This window comes from Sipha flava, unplaced genomic scaffold (assembly GCF_003268045.1).
Source record: "Sipha flava isolate LNK unplaced genomic scaffold, YSA_version1 134_pilon_pilon, whole genome shotgun sequence".
Taxonomy (NCBI): domain Eukaryota; kingdom Metazoa; phylum Arthropoda; class Insecta; order Hemiptera; family Aphididae; genus Sipha; species Sipha flava.
The window spans coordinates 2472661-2480418 of NW_020271760.1; the positions used below are offsets into that span (position 1 = coordinate 2472661).

Genomic DNA, 7758 nt, shown 5'->3' on the forward strand with positions numbered 1-7758 from the left:
TGTCCTTAATGTGGTATTCAACTGAGATTTACTCAACTACAAATAGTCACTTGCGCAGTCTCTCGCAGCTATTTACGATTGTGGCTTATTAATAATGTAAATCGTGTTTCATAAATAATATTTTGAGAACAGTCATAAATTATTATAACTTTCGCAGAAACACAATTTTCACTATTGGATCGTTGATTGATTTAAAGTTTACATTATAATACAATATTACCAGTATATTACTCTAATCGTGCGCCGTCAGATTAATAAATTCAATTAAAATAAATTTGACATTGTCGAAAAACCGATAGTAATTATTTTTACCTGATTAAACGTATTTACTTAAGTAAATATTATCCAATATTAATAAATGTTAGCCTTTTAATTATTTATTTCTGTGAATACATAATATGTTATAGTTGTTATAATTTATTTTCAATACCGATTAAAACACTCACTATAGTAAGTATTAAATAAATTGACAATGATATTTAAAAATAAAAAATAAATAAACCGAATTGAATGCATAGTTATGATGATAACCGAGTGGAATCATAACCGAGAAAACATAATATTATAACAAATTTTTAAAATCTAAAATTATTTTTAAAATACAGTATAGACAAAAGGAAAAAATTGTATTCAATAAATTTGTATAAATTCGTTAAATAAAATGTTGATCTTTATGGTACATATGGTATTTTGAAATAAGTATTTTAGAAATAATTATGTTTCATGCGCTACCGGGAAGATTTATAACTTATACAAAATTATCGTATACCTTTCGGTATTTTATTATATACTCAGTTTAAATGCCTATTTTCATAAATTTTATTTCATATATTGACTGCAGTACTTTACCTGATGTTGTGAATGCCAAATTCCATATTTTTCACCCGATTGAATATTACTAGGATTCTGGGTTCGTAGTTTTCGTCCCACTCGTGAATCCAAGATAGTCAAACATTATCGGTATTTGTTTTATTGATTTTCTACCGGCTCTACTACACGGTCGACGGTTGAACCGATAATTAATTTTGTTCGAAAACGGTTCCGTGGAAAAAGAGCGGAAAAATTTTTTTCTATTTTTTTTAAAAAAGTTTAAAATTTACTGGTAACGACGGATAAACCACGCGGACGGCTTCGACTGATTACGACTACGAGCCACGGTATATTTATATCGTTATTATCTAATTTGCTTTTGTCCATCAAACATTATGTCTGTTCGGATACTGAAGCGTCACGGCGGAATCGCTTTCCATTTCAGCCGCCCCACTATAACAACGGTACGGCGTTCGTACGTTTGGATTACGTCTGTGTGCAAGAGTACCGTGACTTGAATGCTGAGGACCGGTTGGGTTGGGTCAGGTGAACGGTGTAGCGCGCTTAGCCGATCATCTGATTTGTTTTTGATGTTTTTTTTTTCTTTTTATTACTGTTATTCTCTTATGCTCCCGGAAAAATACTGCACATAACATAACGATGCCATTTTGGACGTGGAGGCAGGGGGCATAAAAAGTAATATTTTGTTTTTGTTATGAAATTTGACTAGAATTTAAGGTAGGTCACACGTATAGTAGGAGGCGCCGCCCCTCAATCGTGACATATTTTATCAAATATAATGCAGACGTCGACTGGAATCTCTGAACAATTCATTTTGCAAATCATCACAACTGTTATCCCAATCAGATAGAATATGATCCGTTCAGATGCTCTTTGTTCAACGAACCAAATTGATTTCGTATAATTATTATAGAATTTATTATGTGAATAAAGTGAACTCGAACATCGTACCCTGTAATGTTTACACAAAAAATTAAATACACATTTTCAAATTATATATTATCATATCATAATAATAATAACATTTGTTTTACCCACTTTGACTTTTAAATTTGAAAATTAAAGCATTATTACTGCTACAGGGTTTTCAATATAGTTTTTTTTTTAAAAGGATGAGTAGAATAATTTATGAACGAATACGGTTATGTTAATTTACATAAACTATACATCGATTTTGGTGAATAATAATAATAATAATAAATAATAACAGTTCAAAAGTTACTTTTAAACATTGCATGAAAACAATACTCGTGTTTGACTAAAGAATAAAAATGAAACCTTAATGTTGCATAAACATAAAAAAATTAAGTTTTGATGAAACTCTTAAGATATTACTGTGGTACAATTAATATTTCAACTACACTGATCAAGTATAGTTAAAAAATAAACAATTTAATTTGATAATTATTTAGAGAACTTAACAATGCATACCTGTAGACTCAGGTTTGAATAGAACAATTGGAAATTTATATTTAAAAATGTATTTACAAACTATTATATAACACAATAATGAATTTAACATTTTGTGAAAATTATTATTTTTATCAAAATTGAAATCTACATAACAGTCCAGTATATTTCTGTGACTCAATTATCTATTCATTTTTAGTTGTAAAATTATTTTAAGCTTAACAAAACGCAATGCAAGTACAATCCATTGAATTAAAATAAATAATTTGTAACAATTTAAATTGTTTTAATGATTTAATAATTATTGTTTGACTAAAAAATAAAAACTATTCAATGTTGTCTATGAATATAAAATGCATTCGATTCCTTCTAGTGTAGGTGACACGTGACACATAGTTTAATAAATATAATTTTAATTATACCTCTATTATTAAATTATAATTATACTTTATGACTATATACCTACATTGACTGTAAATATGTAAATTGAATTATTGTTTACTATTTAAAATGTGCTAACCATTATTTTAAAAATAAAACATTACTGTATGAAAACATAATTTAAATATTTAATAGATAAATGTGAAATAATAATAATATGATAGAAATTACTGCTGAAATAACTGCCGTAAAAGATTTTGTAAAGATAATTTTTCTGTGTAACAATAAATAACTTACAAACTAGAGGCACAATATCATATGCAATATCTTACATATGTATTCGCGATAGCGGAAAAAAAACAATTAGATTTGTAATCCTCTTTTTTCAAAATAATTTTATAACAGTAAACATAAATAACAATCTAATGATATTCTTCTAAATATATTTAACGTCGGATTAATTTCTTATAAAACATCGATACAATATGTACTCAATTTCATATATTATATAGCTTTATAATATTTTGAAACCATGAAATCTAATAATTATTCTCTATTTATTACACTGTTTAAAATAAATAAAACTTAATACATTTTATTTAAGAAAAATGTGGAATATTATGTTATAAATGCAAATGAGTGACAATATTTTATGTAACGTTGTACCTAATTATATTGGAGTCTTTCCTCAATACATTATTTTGTATATTTGTAGTATTCCTAACATTTACTATTGCTTCGGATTAATTACTCGCACAATCGCAATAAAATCTTTAGCAATGAAAGTTATTGCTAAGTAATACTTCGTACATAATCACAAAAATGAATGGAATCTAATCACAATAACCATAATCATGTTATTAACACTTTACGGTGTAGATTAGGATTATAATACAATGATATTCGTTTTTAAAATATCACTAAAATCAATATTTTGTTTTATTTTCGATGGTTATTCACATATTAAAAATACAACAATTCCTTTTTTTCGAAATATTTAACGACATCATGAACTGAGCAATTCGTAAAGTCACCGTTCTAATGTAGGTTACTTGCAATAATCAACAACATTATATAATGTTGAGTTAAAATAAAACATTTTATTAAGAGTCTGGGATACGATTCACTATTTTCAATTTAATATTTGCGACCCAGTTTACACAAATAAAAACTCGTTTTATCGACAGTAAAAAATAAATAAACAAATAGAATTTAAATAAAATCATTTAAAATAGAAAAAATAACTTAAATTAGGTTGTATCTACTACACGCTGAATATTATTCCAATTGATCTAAGTTCCTAAATTTAATTATATTTAAATAATGATAATAGGTAAAAATATTTTATATTAAACATATTTAAAGCAAATCGCTAATCTTAATATTCGTAACAGTTCTAACATTTGAGGAATATATAATATTATATTGCATGATGAAAGTTACGTATACTACGTATTCATCATAATCAAAACTCAAATCGAAATCAACAGATGTAAAGTTTAATTCGATGGAACTAATTACAACAAATATACATTTATATACAAAATTATATGTTATATTTTATAAGGTAATGTTGAAACACATATTTATACGTTTTCATATTTTTTTAAACTAGTGATGTAATAAGCTATGTGAACAATAATTGTTTTTGGAATATTATATAAAAATTAAACCAAAATAAGATTGTAAACTATAGTCTGAGAAAACTGAAGAGTTGAGTTCAAATTGGATACTTCCAAGTATTAAATATCAATGCTTAGGCTTAAGATTTTCAAGTGAATATTTTCTATTACTGAATAAAAAAATTATTTAAAATTTAACCTTTGATGCTGATGCACGTTAAAACTGTAACATTTTTAAAATATAGTAATTTTGCAATGTACAATATATTATTGCTATACATCAGTTAAATTAATTTATAGGTACCTAAATATTTACAAGCTCACATCTTAATCTCTAATTTTAAAATTATTAAATTAAAATCTATTTTTATTGCAACGAAGAAGTAAGTCATTCTGTTCTTCGATTCCAATTAATAAATATTAAAAATTCAAAAAAATTATATTATAATTATGATTGTTTAATACTAATATACATTTATCCATAAATTAATAACAAAATCAAAGTGCAGATGAAAATAATTTATAAAATAAATAGGTTTCAAAAATTCGTTTAATTTTTAGTGAAATTAAAAAAACTAATTTAGTTTTTAATTTTAATTTTACATTTTTAATATCTATCAAGTCATTATTAAAATAAGCTTTTTATTTGTATAAGTTTCACAATAAAGTATATAAGTACTCAATAGGTATCCATACATTTTGTTATTTTTTTAAAATATTTTCACTACGTTATTTGTGTCTAATATATAAAAATTAAATTTTACAGACTTTCTGGTAAAAAAAGATAAAAAAAAAATTTAATAAGTACTTTTATAACTATAATGTTATAACTTGTCATACACAACTATTAACTTGCGTATATTAACTTATACTTACGTTTTACACAAATCGCTAATATTCATTATTATTATTAATAAATTATTGGGATTGATAAATTTTAACAGAACATAGAAATTCCTTCCCTTTCGTTGTATTGATAATGTTTAATTCTTAAGTAATTAAAAACTTTTATATCAATGGGAAAACATGAATGAGTTGATCCTCAGTAAAGTAACGCAATCGGATGACAGCACCCGAAATAGAGGCCATGTGGAAACATATTATTTGTCATGAATCAAACAAATGTTATGTGCGAATCGTGTTCATCTGCACAACCCATGAGCTACTTTGATCCCTAATTTAATAATTAATACATAAAATCACTCTCATACAAAATTAACCAGATACTAAGTTTAATTTCCATGTCATCAGAACGGAATCGACAAAATATGAAATCAGAGTGATGGAAAGCAACAATTAGGTCAGAAAGAATAATGAAACAAAAATTACAATAAATGCGCATGGATAAGGAAATTTTTAGGAACATTAACCAGAAGTCAGTAGAACTTCCGAATGATCAAGCTTTATATACCATGCTTGCATTTTATTTATTTTATTTTATTATTCTCGTACATAATGAAAATCACTACAATGCCATAGTACGCCTGTTGTACTGCCATCGTTTGGAAACGCAAAATACATAAGAATATAGTTATTACTATTAAAAGTTTGCAAAATAGTTTACTTGGAATAAATAATTAATTTGACACCTTTGTTAAGGTTCGAAGAAAACATCAAAGACGAGTTGCTGTTGTAATGCGAAAAAGTTTTCAGAAAAGGAGAACGAGTAGGTACGACTAAAATATAAATTCCTGAAGAAACGCTTCATGTAATATATTAAATATAACATAATATCTGCAAGTTTATTGTTAATTTTTTGATTTTCGTAGGTGGTAATATGCTACAAAGACAATGTACTATACTCAACACACCTTGATTATTATAATTATCGAACGATGTACGGTTAATCACAAATCGTATAAAAAAGTCGTGCAACTTATAGATTAACTTAAAACCGAACAACGACCGACCGCGAAAAACGTGAAATGGATAAGATCGAATAACGATAAATTTCTGCGATATTCTGGAAATTAATTTATTCGGCTTAGATGTTTAATAGTTTGATAGGTTTCGAATTTTAAATAAATTGTGCGCAGGATAATCAACCGACTGAAATAAAATATTACAATTTAAAAGCTAAATAGTTTTCAAATTTATATTTAATTAATATTTTCAAAAAATATATTTTAAATAGTCTTTATCAGTCGTATATCAGGAACTTTATTCCAAATGTAATACAAATTTTAAGTAAAAATTAGTTATGAATTGATCCAAAATCAAAATATAGAACGTATCAATTATGTGAACAGATAAGTTCTGCGTATTTAGACAGTTATTTCCCAGCTACTATCATCTCAAATGATATAATACATTTTATAATATATATCTATATACTTTTCTCGTTACTTCACAATGCGGAAAATTCTACATGTTTACCCATAGCACATCATTACTATTATTATACATTTTATAACCATTATACACTCATATTTCTGTATAAAAAATAAATATATGAGTAGATTTCTATGCCATCACTCACCGTGTCATTACGGTTTTGGCTGTACAATGAAGACTATTATATTACAGAAATAGGCGAGCATAACACAAATACTACCGGATGGCTGCGCTGAACATTCGTAGAGACTTTAACAACAATAATAATTATACCTACGTGTGTGATCATATATATATATATATATATGTATATGAAGCGATAAAAATAAATGTGTATGTCTGTGTACTCCTTAATATATAAGTATACTGACAAATCCAAATTCGAAACGCTTCAATAGTTATTATTTAATCATAGAACCTGCTGAGTTTTGAAATAGTTAAAACTATGCATAATATTAGTTCGAGCATAATACTCAAAAAATTATATTGGTACGTACGTAATACATAATAATACATAATAAATATAACTTGTAAATATTACCAACGAATACCTTTACTTCTCCTAATTATTTTCGAATTTTCTATTCAATAATCATGTACCGAAATATATCACTACGGACGACCAACTAATATATATAATTTAAATTTAAACCTAATGCGTCTCTTGTTCATTATTTACGTAAATCTCACAACTTTTGTTAACCATAGTGTTCTCTGGTAACAAATTGTAATGACATTTTATCTAAACTAATAATCCTTAGCACAGCATAATAGTTAATAACTACCATTTATAATTGTCTTAGTTAATTATTTTACCAATGTAATAAATAGTAATATATTTTATGTATATTTTCTGTAATGAATTTTTATACTACCTAACCAAATTTTATTTTTATATAATTTAAAATAGGTGAACATTATTAGTAGTCATTTTTAATTTTTATCTTTTTTAATGGCAAAATGTGCTTTCGATTTCGTATTCTAGAACGTAATTTAACTAAAAAAATATTGATAAATAAACAATCGTATAGATTAATATAGTTACCCATCTAAACTTAAAATGTTTTTAAACAGTTTGCTACTGTCTCAAATTTTAATTTTAAAAGTGTTAACAACATGCAATTTGTAATATTAATTTCCAGTTCAAAACCTTAAAAGTATTACGAAAAAACTATAATAA

General features: G+C 25.5%; 1 protein-coding gene across 1 annotated transcript in view; it reads right to left on the reverse strand.

Annotated features, from left to right (window-relative positions):
- LOC112679338 (pancreatic triacylglycerol lipase-like) overlaps window positions 1-1226 on the reverse strand; it is a 41710-nt gene extending 40484 nt beyond the window's left edge. Inside the window, exon 1 of the mRNA XM_025549107.1 lies at window positions 850-1226. The gene's annotated coding sequence lies outside the window, so the exon portion shown is untranslated. The remainder of the gene's footprint in view (window positions 1-849) is intronic.
- Window positions 1227-7758: the final 6532 nt, after the last annotated feature.